Genomic DNA, 12584 nt, shown 5'->3' on the forward strand with positions numbered 1-12584 from the left:
GGTTGGTTAACTACCTCAGTAGCAGAGGATTGAACTATACCCTGTCTGTACTGTACATAGAAAATCTTTGTAGATAAAAGCAAGGCTTGTTAAATGATATGAGGGTAAGATTTTAATATACCAAATGTAACATTCTTAGTTGCCTTTAGTTTCAGAGGCTTGTAAGACTTCCTCATGACCATCATAACAGGCCTTGCTTTTGTCGTATTTTGTGGCTGAAAAAGCAGCCTTGCTTCTTCAGATATTGTAGTTATTTGGATGTATAATAGTTTAGCAAGATGTTACTTTTGTAAGACATCAGATGTTCAAAAAAAGTGCATCCGAACTTGTACTAAATACTGCAGTGTCCCTTTATAAAAAGTCAGACTAAAACTGACAATTGTACAGCGAAGCCTGACATTTGGATATTTTGAAGTTTTTTCATAAATCATAGAAATTAGTATACGGCTGTAGTTTAGCTTTTTAGGTAAAAGGTATGTTTCATTAGTGCATTTCTTATTGCTGATCACTGCAAAAACGTGAATCAGCTTTTCCATTTCTTATGCAGGTCATGATAACTTGTAGAATAGAGTACAATCATTTGTGCTATGTTTTTAATTTTCTAAAGCACCTTGATGACAGTGAGTGTTCAGTGGTGAAGCATCCTCTATTGAATCACCCTCAAAAAATTTTTTGCCAAGTCCTAAATTGATAGTTTAAAGTCAGAAGTGAAATTATAGTTTAATTGAGACTTGGTATAAAGAAATCCCTTTTCCCCTTCCCCAAAGGGATACTGCAGTTATATCACATACCCAATAGGCACCATGATGAAGATCAGAGCTTATACTTAATTAAGGTTTTATACACACCAGTTTCCCCAGTAAATGCAAATTTAACAAGAAAATTAGACATGTCATATGTTCAAACTGCTCATGGCAAACAATCATTTTGCATTCCTGCAAATAAAATTGTTTTATACTGTAAGCTGGAGGCGAGTGTAACTTATTTTTGTAATAAAGTTTTTATTTTTTTTATGTGTCATTAATATAAATGTGTGTTAGTATAGAAATATTCTGGTTTAAAAACTTAGAAATGCACACATTTCAGTATGTTTATTTGTACTTACATAATTTTAGATAGTGGTTGCCAATAGCCTGTATGTTTCACATTAATTGGTTTTTTTTATGTTATCTTAATAAACCATTTTAGTATGTTGTATGTCAGTTACTGGGATAGCTGGGACATAGAGTGTAATTTAAAATTTGTCAATAAGTATTCATTGGAATATATGTAAATGTGCCTTGCCGGTTATTGAAACATTACCTACAAAATGAGTATGGGGTGACAAAAATTAGTTCCTGGTGCTTAATGAAACTTTTTGCCACTGATTTTATATATTACCCCGTGCTTTTTTAAAGTACATCTCTCTCAAATCTTAGTGTAAGTTTGAGGGCTACACAGAACATTTACATTTCATTCTAACATATAATGAGTATAATAGGTTGTGGAAAGTGGGTAAACTAAATGTAGCCTTCAGTAAAATTGAATCTCAGTGTAATCCTTGCTGCTGGCATTTCCCAGTTCCAAGGAGTTAAATAAATGATCCCATCAAAGAGGTCATTGCCATGCCTATTGGCACTTTACTGTCATACCCTTTTTAAGGGACACTGTCAAGGTGTTTAAGTTAATTCTCAGAATTATTTGTTGGGATTTTAGAACAAGTTTGTTTGACTTAAGTAAGAACTGCATTGTCAAAGTTGAAAGATGAACATTTTTGTGAGTTCACAAATGTGTTCTTAAGAAAACATTAAAATGTGGAGCTGTGGGTTTCCAAGACTATTTGGCATTCTTAGTTTGGGGATTTGGGAGGGAAAACTGATATTAAAAAATTGTGAAGAATTGATGGGTAATGTAAACAGTGGTGATGAAATATATACACACTCAAGTGAAATCACTTGACAGTGTTCATTTGACTAACTGAATTTAAGCCATTATAATTACTTTTAAAATTAAATAATCATTTGCACTGTTCTGATAATGGGTGCAGTTTTTGAGCAATATAATCAGAGCTAAATATGCATGTAGTGATTAGTGATGTGAACAATTAAGTACTGAGAAGAAATACTAACTGGTATTTTCAAACTTAAATTTCTGTAGTAAAATCAGTATCAAACTCTTATCAGATCAAGGAAAACAGGCAATGCATATAAACATACTTTTGAATGTTGTGTGGCCTATAAAGCAATAATGCAATTTTTATGGAATGTCATGGGATATGAGAAATGGAAATGCAAAAATAACGAATCCTTTAGTAAAAATGTCAACATGTTAAAAAGGGGAATGTTAACTAATGTAGGTTATTGCTATTTGTGATTTGTTTATGGGTTCTTGGCTTTGACAGCTTCAAAGAATGGACAGATGACAAGTTAAAGAAATTTTGTATATATTGTCAAGGAATGGGTCTTAAATCCAAGAGTCAAGTCCCTTCCTTGGGGTGAAAAATGTATCCTTAAAGCATTCTGATTGTTAAAAAAGAAAACTTGAGTTACCTAACCAAAGCAGACGCAAGATTTTGTTTCTGCAGACTACTTGGCAATCAAAAGTGATCATCACTTTAATCAGTTTTTAGAAAGTTGCTTTGTGAGAAAATTGTGTTCGATATATTTTCCCAAACATGCATTTTGTGGAAGGTTTTCCAGCATTGTGACTGAATCAGATGTTAGAAATGTGGGGGTGGTGGATTTAGCACAAAAAGAGCGGTTGCACACTCATGATGGCCATTGTAGCATCATGAGAAATTTATCTACCAATTACTGCAAGTCTGATTTAAGAAAATACACTTTCTTCATGATAAACTACAACATAGGAATGGATTGGTGGGGTTACCTCGGGCATTCACTTGTATATAGCTATTTGAAAAGACTTGTATGAGGGTGAATATCATCATGCTAGATGGGCAAAATTGTCACATTCAGGACAGCTTTTTTTTGATTGCTAAGCCAAAAGTCACTGTTGATCAGAAACATAGCAAAAAAAAACAAAAAAAAAAACAAAACCCAGTATGACATAGTCTATTTAAGGGGAGAAATTAAAAAGTAGAAGGACTTCATGCATTTAGGTGAGGGAGCTATCCCCCTGGAGTAAATGATTGCTCAGGTTCCTAAAACTTCCAAGAATACCCACCATGGTTTGTTTTCTCCCCAGTGATGTACACTGTAAAATTTTTATCTGACCGTAAGAATTCAGTGGTGGGTATAAAATGAACGAATAAAGAAGTAGCAGTACATAAAATGAACAGACTTCTGGGGATGGTGTTTCAAAGTGTAGTATTAATTACGCAGTAATACCACTCAATAGGGCATGCCACTACTTTCTTGAGATGCTAATTATAAACCAATGTTTAAAGACATTTTTAACTGTGGGCAAATTAGATGGACTTTTTTGTCTGTCACTTTTTAAAAAAGTACTTAAGATGTAAGTTTTATTAGTACCACAGTCTGCCTTCAGTAATAATGCCTAAAATATTTTTCAGGACCAGGAGCATTCAGTTGAAAGAAACAAATCTTTTTATGAATGCAAAACAGTATTATAACTAATGCCCTGGTCCAAAATTAGGTTTTTAATGATATTAACAGTAGTCTGATAAACATTTAGAAGTCTGGCATTGAGAAACAAAAGCTTGTACCTGACTAGTATTTTTATTAAAAAAAATTAGTTCTGTTAGCTTATTTAAATTCTCTTACATTTATTTATCTGTAGAATTTATATTTATTTCATTCCTTTTATCTCACTGAAAACTGTCTGCAGGCTCTCTGATTTGGATTAGATGTGTGAAGTACTGTCTTTTGCCAAAAACCTCAAATTACCTGTTCTTTTCAACGTAGTGGGTTTGTGCTTGTTTGGAGATCAGTTCAAAAACTATCTGTACTATCTGTACTGCCTCTGATGTTAAGATTTTATGTATAGCATAAGGAAGCTAGCTCTGACTATATTTTCCTAAGAATAAAGACCTATTTTTGTAGCATGTCTTAGGATCTCCAGGAGTCCAAGAATTATTGTGGGTGTCCTCCATCGTTTTTCCTTTAACAGCTTTAAAATAGACACTTGGAATCTTTAGAAGTCTTTCGCCTTTTAATTACTCATACATTCAAAGTAACTAGCCAATGGTACAAACAAATTCCCCAAGATCCCTAATTCAAGCACATGATGGGGAGATGCTGTATAGGATAAATGTATAGTGTTGGTCTCCACTTAATTTTAATTGACGATGAAAATATTCTGTGGTCTCACACACGCCGGTGGACTCAATGAAGAAGTTACTGGTAATTTGGCTCTGCTTTTCTGGTAACATGTCCCCACCATTCAGTGCTCCATTCTCTGTCACTCTGGAGGTTTGGAGATGAGTGACAGAGGTTGTAAGTAATACAGGAGAGGGGAGTGAACAAACTATTTTGCTTTAATAGAATGCTGCACATTTAGGTGACTGCGCGAATGAGATTAGGTAGGTGAAATTGAGCTTAAAATGTGTTCTATTAAGCTAAGTTGGCAAATCATATCAAAGAATGGGGAACTTTAAATACGTTCAGGAGGTTTTGGCTCAGCCCTAGGATATCTTGCGGGGGGAGGTAGTGTTGGCCACTTCATGAAGACAAAGATCCTTTTAGGTCAGTGCAGAGTTTGTGTTACGATTGCTAACATTTATACTAATGATTGAAAAAAGTTTTTGTCATTTCAGAATAGTCATGGAAGTTTTATACCTGGAAAATTCTTGTACACTACTAGGGGATTTTGAAAACCATTTACATTGCCTATTTGGCTCCCTGTGCAGATGCCATACTAGTACTTTTTTTTTCTTGTTCACGTCAAGACTGCTGAATAAGACTTTTTGGGTGAGGGAGAAGTCCCAATAAACCACTTTGGAAATTAGTGTCTTCAACTGTAAGTTTCCTGAAATTTTTTTTTTTGTAACACAAGCAATAGATCGAGATAAGGTTATTTTAGAATAATTTACTACAGGCTTCAGTGAATACCTGATTTTTTACTTTGTAGAGTGGTTTAAAAACAAGTTCTAATGAGTCTAATCTGAAGCTGCTATCTGTAATGCACATGAATTGTCATTTCTTCACCTTTTTAGGCTTTCAGTCTGTATTCTGAAAGGATTCTTGTGATACAAAATACGTTTTGGAGAGAATTTTGGGATACCTAAGGGAATTGACATCTGTCATTTATGAACTACAGCCAATTTCTACTTTTCCAAGGCAAAGGACAAAGGTTTTGATGTGGACAAGCCATTACCACCGATTAAGTAAAGAATGTGATTAGGGCGTGTTCACAGTACTAAATGTGTAGAAAAGAGTTTTGTAGATTCCAAAATCTAGTCTTCTAGGTACAGAAACATACCATGACATAAGAGTTCTAAGATCATTATATCTGGTGTGGCTCTATTGCTGTTAATTTCAAATGAGATGAAGAAATTTGAATAATCATGCCATGTGTATAACAACTTTGCATTTCAACTTGTGTCCTCATTTTTTCCTGTGTGAATTAGAAAATGCCAGTACTGCATCATTTGAACACAAAATTGCTAGAACTAGGTACATCTATGTCATGAGTAAAAACCCTTACGACGTCATTTTTCAAGAGAATATTTTTTAATATATTGGTATTCATGTTGCTTTAATTGGAGGACTCAAAAATTAGGCCTCTAAAACTGCTTTATTTAACGCATGGGAAATTAGAAAAGCATATATACTAATTGTGTTTCTTAGTATACTTAATATTTGGAATGAGCTTGGAGGAAAACCAGAAATGAGCAGTATGTCAAAGGTCATCTATATAAAAATTGGTGGAGTACACCTTTCAGTTCTCTGCAGCCACGTGCATATGTAATTGCAGGGTAGTTCTGGCAAAATTTAATATTTTGAAATAGTAAAAATTCACGTGAATTTGCATAAGTTGAATTCCTAGGAATCCAACATTGACAGGTGTAATTTCTTCTAGGCACCCTACCTAACTTCAGGTTCATTTATAAATAGAATTAAAGCAGGATGAAAAGCTTCTATTCTAAAATTATACTTTAAGTCTTAGTTGATGGTTTTCTGAGGATCCATTTAGCATTTAGGACAGCAGCAGCAGTTAGAGGCCCAGCAGCAGATGCTGTGGTTTCTTTGGCTTATCCTCCCTGCTGCTTAGTGTCTTTTGATTAGTCTATTTGAAATACTACCACTCCTTGTTCTTTAAAGTTACTCTGTTTCTTCTCTATATGGTTTCTTTTGCCTCCTAGGACAGAAGCTCCTCCAGGGCAGGGAAATCTTTTAATGGTGCTAGGCATTTAAAAATATTTTTCAAAATATTTTTTAGTTTGGTGGAAATAAATTTTCAGTTTAGCTTATTTGCTGAATTAGGCTTAATTGTGGCATGTTATCTTGAAGAAGGAATAAAAAGTTTTGAGCCACTTAATTCACAACATGGAAAGCTTAAAAATTAATGAACACGAAATACTAACGTTTTAAGCAAATTAAGATCATGAAGATCCACATTTAAATCGTCTGACATTAAAAATGTCTTGGAGCTGTCGGTTTATCGACTGCATTAATTCTTATATCAATTTAATTATTGACAGCCCAGCCCAACAATATTTCTTTATGTTGATGTTCACCTTAATTCCAAGCTGCTGAACAAAACAGTATCCATCTACCAAACGCCATCTATACTTCTTTATGAGGAAGGAGTACTTCAAGATAGAATTCTTGTTTTGCTGATGAGTCTAGTTGGTTTTGAGTCCATAAAGTTTGTGTAAGGTTCTTAATGTAGAGCACTTTGGAAAGGATACGTAGTGATGCTTGAGAAAAGCATGAAGGCTAGGTAACCTATACATTAACGTCTTGAGAACAGCTATTTCTAAGAGTAATCCATACTTATTTTAAAATAAAGCCACGGTTGCATCCATATGAATAGTCTTAATAGGTACCTTACGGTTGGTTGCTGGTTGAAGTTAAATCACTTGAGAAGGGAGGCTCTGAATTTAAGGCATTTTCTCACTACAGTATATATACCTACTTGTTTGAGTATTGATGGATAAAGGTGGTATTTATACTTAAATATGTTCAGTTGATATTTTAACTTGATAGTACTTTAAAGAAAATTTAAAAGACTTATACCTGGAAAATAAGATAGAACACAGGATGTGAAAGTCTACTTCTCTGCTCACACCCTAGTCAGTTAACAGAGATGAATGACTCTGTTTAGTTCTGATTGTAGTTAACCTCATATCTTTTAATTACTAAGTTTAAGCAGTATTTCTTTTTTACCCCTTGTGAGACATTTGGCTTACTCTAGTCCTTTTTTTTCTGAACTGTTTTAAGTTCAGTCGATTACCTCAACTACACCTAGTACCTGTTTGTTCTTCACTATATGGGGAAACAGCACACTCAATACTTTTTTCCTTCATTTCCCAATTCCTGTTAACTATCTTTACTTTTCTGTCACTTTTTTTCTTCTGGGGCATATATTGATTTTAAATTTTAGCAGTAGAGCGGGCTCATATTATGTATGGACTGTCTTGCTCACTCTTGAATTCTGTCAGTTTTTAAAAAGATAACCAGTTTCTTAAAGAATGCATTGAAATACTACTTCACTTTGGTTATCTACTTTCAGTGCTTTTGATTTTTTTCTCAAATGTTTGGTGATTCTGTTTTTTTCATATTTATGAAAGAAAGATCAAAGTGGTCTGGTGTTCCTGGGCCTATCCACTGAGACAGGTGACTGTAAGTTGTGTGTGTGTGTGTGTGAGAACACAAAGACTAACAGGCTTTATTATCATTTCCTTGAGGGCAGGCAGGCAGGTAGGCAGGCAAGCTTACCCCTCCAGTGCCAGGAAGCAGAGTGCTCAATTGTAGGAACACTGACTCCTCCTAGGCGGGCGAGTTATTTGCTTTGAGGAGGTGGGTAGACCCTGAAAGCAGGTCTGCAACCCTCAGGCACCTAAATTTCTTCCCTTTCCACTCTTGCTAGCCAGAGGTTTTGCCTTTTCCGGAAGTCACTCATCCCTCCCATGAAAAATGGCTCTTTTTCCTGCAGTCCTCTGGTTGCAAAATGAACAAAGCCTCAGTTCTTCATCTTTTGTACTAATTTGTGCAAATTAATATAAAAAGTGATAGTTTAAAAATAGAACTGAGTAGTAAAATACAACAGTATGGTGTACACTATCTTAGAAGAAACCACCTTAATCTCTGTATAATTACGTGACAGCTCATTTAAAATAAATTGTCTATGAAAAAGTTGGAGTAAATCTTACTTGAAAAGAGAACAGCACCTAGCATGCTAATGAGTATATAGAAGACATTTTGTGACTAAGGATGCAAACTTAGTGGCATTCTTGACTGAGCAAAGCAGATTATTTTGAAAGCCCTTTTTTTGGGAATAGTACGATAGATTTTATTTTAGCATACAATTTCTGAACACTTAGAGGAAACCATTGAGCAGTATTTTGGTTTATTCCCTTTTTTTTTGTTTTTTTTTTTGGCCACACTGTGTGGCTTGTGGGATCTTGGTTCCCTGACCAGGGATTGATCCCGGGCCAGGGCAGTGAAAGCACCAAAAATCCCTAGACTACCAGGGAACTCCCATTTCCTTTTTTTTTTTTCTTTGTCCAGTTACATTTAATACAGCATACCTTCATATATTTTCTTTTACTAGTTAATGAGACTACATTCCTTATTTTGGTAGGGGTCTCAAACCTACCTTTTCCAGATTTGTTGTTCTGGGATTTGGTGAGGGTCCATGTTAACCTACGTGTGGAATATATTCTTTTATACTTTTGTCATATGCTCTGTCTTTGCTGATTAGAGGGTCTAAATCCTTAAAAAACATTTCCATCTAAATATGGCAATTCAAACATTTTAGATCGTTTTGCCTATCCTTAAGGACCTCTTCCAGGTATGAAAACCATTTATTTTTTTGGCTGCACTGTGTGGCTTGCAGGATCTCAGTTCCCCGACCAGGGATTGAACTCGGGCCATGGCAGTGAAAGCGCTGAGTCCTAACCACTGGACCATCAGGGAACTCCTCCCTTAAAACCATTTTTAACAGGTTTTATGATATTAAATATTAATTAGTTGATATCAAGGGAGAAACTGACTTTCGAGGTTTTTGGTACCAAAAATCTTGCCTAAGTTTTGAACTAGTTTCAACTAGTGTACCTAGACTGTTTCAATTAAAATTGATGGACATAAGACACACTAATCTCTTGTATTATAGGGCTTTCCCATTCTAATAAGCCTGATGTAGCCTGTTTATATTCACTTTTCATATAAACTTAGAAAAGTGCAGGTTGCTAAAGCAAAAGACTGTGAGTTGATGTAGTCTCACAATTTCAATGACTTAGATACTCCCTCTTATTTCCCCAATAGTCTCAGGTGAAAAAATTATTTTTTTCTTAATCATTGAGACATTTAATAAAAGGAACTGTGCAAACACAAATATAACCTCTTTGGTCCTGAGTTTACTTTCCTGTAAAAAAGAGATGCTATTAGACTGTGATATTTTTCTAGCTTTCAGCATTCTATGAGATACAGCTTGTGTTAAAAAAAAAAATTCTGGGACCTCCCTGGTGGTCTAGTGGTTAAAACTGCTCGCTTCCAATGCAGGTAGCACAGGTTCAATCCCTGGTTGGGGAACTAAGATCCCATGTGTGGTGCAGCCAAAAAATAAAAAATACTTTAAAAAAATTCTGCCTAGATAGTTTTTTGCTTTATTTCATTCATACTTTTGTTGTGAAGACCTAGTTTTACAAAATGCAGGAAATGTTACAGTACTGTTCATTTTCCCTGTAATACCTTATATATTATGAACATTTCCTGGTACATTATTTTTGTGATACTTAGTTACTATTTGAGGGAGAGAGTGGTAAGACAAACCTTTTTCAAAGCCATACATTCTGAGTAATAAAACTCTCAACTCTTCACAGAGCATTATTCAAGTTATTTCCAAGTTCCCTAAATTAGTGTGTTAATGTTGTACTAGTTAAGAGTCAACCTGTGTAAGATGTCAATTAAAATTAGCCATATGGATCTACTTTTGTGCTAGTATGTTTTTTAGGTTTTAGAATTAGTGTTCATTTACTTCGGTCTCTCTGTTCTGAAATTCTAGGCAAAACTCATTTAGTGTAAAGCTAATAAATATATTAACCTGATCAGGAAATAAAAGGTTAACTGCTAAACCAGCCTCCCAAATTTGCTTTAATAATAATTCAAATATTTTCTAAAAATTATAGAGTGTAAGTGTTCTCCTAAGCACCAGCAATCTCCTCTTCCTCTCCGTCCCTAGTAAACTGTCTTTAAGTTGAAACACCATGTATTTCATTATCAGGATAAAGCATATTATTGCACCTTTTCCTCGGTAGCGTGGTGATTTTGGAATGATGCCCCTTTTAAGTTGATTTTCTTCTCCCCTCTGTTTTCAAGAACTGTTCACAGGATACCAGTAGGCTGATATGAAAGTTGTATTTTTTTAAAGCTTTAGGGAATTTCCTGGCGGTCCAGTGGTTAGGACTTGGCGTTTTCACTGCCAGGCCCGGGTTTGATCCCTGGTCAGGGAATTAAGATCCTATAATCTGCGAGAAAAGCTTTAACTTCTCTGAGGCATTGAATCACTCTGCTTGAAAAGTTTCCTTGCTACTTTGCTGGTTATCTTAATATTCTCTATCCTGTTCTTATCTGTTCTTATTTCCCATTTTTCTTCTATACTTGTCTCCTTGATCTCAACTGTATTTCCAGCTTCGTGTCACATCTGTGTGGACTCCTGCTTAAATGTCAGGGCTTGATCTGTTATATGCAGGTTTGCCATTCCAGCTCTTTGCTGTACATGTAAGAGTGCTTTGCTCTGTCAGTGATTATATGCTGTTAATTTATCACATCCAGTTACACTTGATGACTTACTGAATAGGCCTAAAAATCCTCTCTATCCAAGTCCTACTGTACCCTTTGAGAAGTTCAGGTCAGGTCTGGCTGAACTTTATATTTACAAAGATCTTAAGTGGTTCCAGATTTATAAGTGGCACATTATAATGGCTCTCCATATCTATGTCTACAATAGCACTGTCTAGTAAAAATAAAATGCAAGCCATATATGTAATTTATAATTTTATAATTTGGTCTGAGCTCATCCTTCTCACCTTAACCTTCCATTGGTATTGCCTGTAAGCAAACTGCTGGCCTGGTCTTTCTTTGGCTCACTTCACATTTCTGGTGTCTTATTAGTGTGTGTCCCCAACCCACCCTTCCAAGCCAAGCTCTCAAAAATCCTCTTCAGCGAAAATAGTAAAGTCTCCTTGCTGTATGTGCGTTAAAATGATGATCAACAAAGTATCCCTGAGGAACATGTACAGTTAGGGGAACATCAAAAGTCCTGGCTTTCTGGAGTTTATATAAGGCTGTTAGCTGATGTTTTTTCCTTTATTGCTTGTGCAGGTTTGTAACATAGCTATTTATGTATGAGTCAAAACCCCAAATCTACTAACCTCTGATTAAAGGTAACTTTAGGAGCAAAACCATGGTTTTAAAATATTTGGCAATATTTGAAAATCTGGTATCTCTATGCTTTGTAATTGCAAGAAGAATCTTCAGAAACATTTAAATTAATATTCATTATATTTAAAACAAATTATATTCATTATTGCTGCTACCCTTCAAATTCATTTTCTGTCAACAGTGTATGTGGTAATTACAATTTCCCATCCTCTACTGTGATCAGTAACAGCTTCATATGCTGCTTTACACAGTGGGAAGAAAGCTATGAAACTCGGCAGAGACTGAATATGTAAGTAGGCTTAAACTAATTTAGGGATAATACGTGATGTGTTATCAACATTTGAAAATCCAGTTCATGAAAAGGACTGTTTAGGTAGGGCTATTTGTTGATTGTCTCTTAACTCTGAAGCTTTACAAAAATTGCTCCAATCCTACCACCAATGTTTCTGTGGGCATTCTTGGAGAAGCTTTCTTAGTCTCAAGAAATATAAAGAACTGAACGTGAGCTAATCTTTTAAATTACATATATATAAACTGAAAATAGAAGTGATAGAAATGCTCAGTGAACATCTGGGATAGTTCTTAATGATATTGAATAAATAAGTATATATCTTGAACTGTTTTTACAAAATTGAAGAGTATAGGCCATATGACTTTCTGATAGTGCTCAAAATTCAGACTGTTTTAAATGTGTTCATCTGAGCTAAAAACCCTAAATTTAAATGGTAACTGTCTTTCAATATACAAGGGCAATTTTCCAATAAAATTTTTTTTAGTAAGAATTTCCAATTTATTAAATATTTCTACTTAGATATACTGTACTGAGTTGTGGGGTTTTCTTGTTTTATTTTTGGCTGTGTTGGGTCATCGTTGCTATGCGTGGGCTTTCTCTAGTTGCGGCGAGCGGGGGCTACTCTTAGTTGCAGTGCGCAGGTTTCTCATTGCGGTGGCTTCTCTTGTTGGGAGCACGGACTCTAGGCGCGTGGGCTCAGTAGTTGTGGCGCACGGGCTTCGTTGCTCCACGACACGTGGGATCTTCCTGGACCAGGGCTTGAACCCGTGACCCCTGCATTGGCA

The 12584-nt window shown here is 35.3% G+C and overlaps 1 protein-coding gene across 2 annotated transcripts in view; it reads left to right on the top strand.

Annotated features, from left to right (window-relative positions):
- The window catches only part of SYNCRIP (synaptotagmin binding cytoplasmic RNA interacting protein), a 28995-nt gene extending 24990 nt beyond the window's left edge, over window positions 1-4005 (top strand). The window contains exon 12 of one of the 2 annotated variants that reach the window (XM_024733704.1): window positions 1-4005. This exon is cut by the window's left edge and continues 649 nt beyond it. The gene's annotated coding sequence lies outside the window, so the exon portion shown is untranslated. The other variant, XM_024733705.1, reaches the window with a different exon arrangement.
- The last annotated feature ends 8579 nt before the right edge of the window (window positions 4006-12584 follow it).

Source organism: Neophocaena asiaeorientalis, unplaced genomic scaffold (genome assembly GCF_003031525.2).
Source record: "Neophocaena asiaeorientalis asiaeorientalis breed wild unplaced genomic scaffold, Neophocaena_asiaeorientalis_V1.1 scaffold248, whole genome shotgun sequence".
NCBI lineage: Eukaryota > Metazoa > Chordata > Mammalia > Artiodactyla > Phocoenidae > Neophocaena > Neophocaena asiaeorientalis.